The sequence below is a fragment of the Manihot esculenta genome, chromosome 3, assembly GCF_001659605.2.
Source record: "Manihot esculenta cultivar AM560-2 chromosome 3, M.esculenta_v8, whole genome shotgun sequence".
Taxonomy (NCBI): domain Eukaryota; kingdom Viridiplantae; phylum Streptophyta; class Magnoliopsida; order Malpighiales; family Euphorbiaceae; genus Manihot; species Manihot esculenta.
This window is the reverse complement of record NC_035163.2, coordinates 7,730,839-7,732,944: the sequence shown is the minus strand read 5'-3', so window position 1 is coordinate 7,732,944 and position 2,106 is coordinate 7,730,839.

The window sequence follows — 2,106 nt, the reverse complement described above, 5'->3', positions numbered from 1 at the left end:
TAGCTAATAGGTTGGAAATCTCATGATTACAAGCGTAATAGAAATACGCTAGGTTATACCAAAAAATGGTAACTTTGTGTCGAGACTCGCTCTGTCGAGGGAAGGGCAAGTCTTTAATGATGATCCGGGTATTTAAAGTGTTCAAGCCTTCTATTTCTATTTATCGTATTTTTACCACATGATTCTTTCTTATGATGACAGCTTATTTACTTTAGGCGATTGTTGTGTAATATCAATATTATTAATAAGTGATTTGCTTGTATAATTAAAACTATAAAGTAATTAATATATTTATGATTAAAATAAATAAATATATATATATATATATATTATGTTAAATTCTATTACAATAGTTTTAATTAATAAGAATATTATATATATATATATATAATTTATTGAGATAGAATAAACTATAACTAATGAATTAAATTATTTAAATAATATAATTAGAAACCTTTAATAACTAATTAGAAGAAAAGTATAATTATTTTATAATATTGTTAATAATTATTTAATAGTTAAGAGAAGGAATTTATGTATAATTTAATTTGTGAAAGTAATTAAATAATACTAAGTATAAAAATAATTAAAGAGAGAATATGTATATATGCACACAATAAATTAAATTTTGTTTGAAGTTAAATATCAAATAACTCATTAATAATTTATTTTATTTATGTCCTCACTTATTTATAATATAATTATTTAATATTTTAATTTAAAATTTGAATGATGTAAATAGAATCATATAATTTTTAAAATACAATTTATAAAATTATATTAAAATTATATGAGATATAAAATATATTATTAAAGTTATATTATGAAATATAATATAATTAAAATTTTTAAAATATATATATAAATAAAATTAATTTTTAATAAAAAATTAAAATTAAATAATTAAATAAATTTAATTCGATATAATTTAATTATTATAATATCAATTCTTTTTTATTTTAATACGATTCAATATTATTTAGAATCTCCAAAACTCACGCACAATTCTAATATTTAACATCGAGATGTTTTAAATTCCAGTGAAACTCAATTATAAAAAAAATTATTGGGATGATATTTATTTTTTGAAATAAAAATAAAAGTAGAACAAATGTAATGTTGAATTGTTGCGTATGGCATGAAAATTTGAGATGCCCAGGAGACTCTTTTATTTACTAATAAAAATAAACGTCTTTTTTAGCACACGTCATTCTGCATACAGTCCCGTAGCCACGTAATGGGCAGTACTAATAATTGAATATTAAGGTTATGATTTATTAATGGTTTTATTTCCACAGTCCGTTGAATGTATCCGCAATCATTGCATAATGCATTATTGAACAATTATTGTACGCTGATGGGCTCCATTTATTTCGTGACTTTGCCACGTAGCGCCATATATACGTGGATTATGATTCTATTTTATTGAGGCTTCTAATTCTATAATGAGATGGATGTGCCACGTATTATATTCTATTTGTCTGGGTAAATTTTTAATTTGATTGTTGTATTTATTTTAAAAAAATTCATAAATCATTAACTTTTTTTAAGTTAAAATTTTTGGTTTTACTTCAATTTAACCCAAATAAAAAATTTTAAGTTAAATTTATTGATTTTATTTAATTTAAAAATTAAGAAATTTATTTTTTAGTTGAATTTATTAATTTCTCGATTTAGTTTAAAAATTAACAAACTTAATTTCTTAATATATTATTATAATAAGATTTAATCTGAAATTTTTGAATTGATTTAAATAGAAAATTTTAAAATCCGCTTGATTAAACTTTATCAATATTAATTATTTTTAATAATTATATATATATTTAAAGACTTAATTTGATGGTAAATGGTTTATTTAATAATTATATATACATTCAAAGATTTAATTTTATGGTAAATACATTAAATAAATTTGAGAGATTTCAGATTTTATTCCTTTATCTTTTAATTTTCATTTTTAAAAATACAAAAAAAATTATGCATTATACGTTATTTATATTAATTGATGTATTTATAGTTTAAACTTTATAATTTTATCATAATATTTTATTTTCAGTAGTCAATTAAAATGGATTTTTAATAATGTACAATAATATATTAATTAAT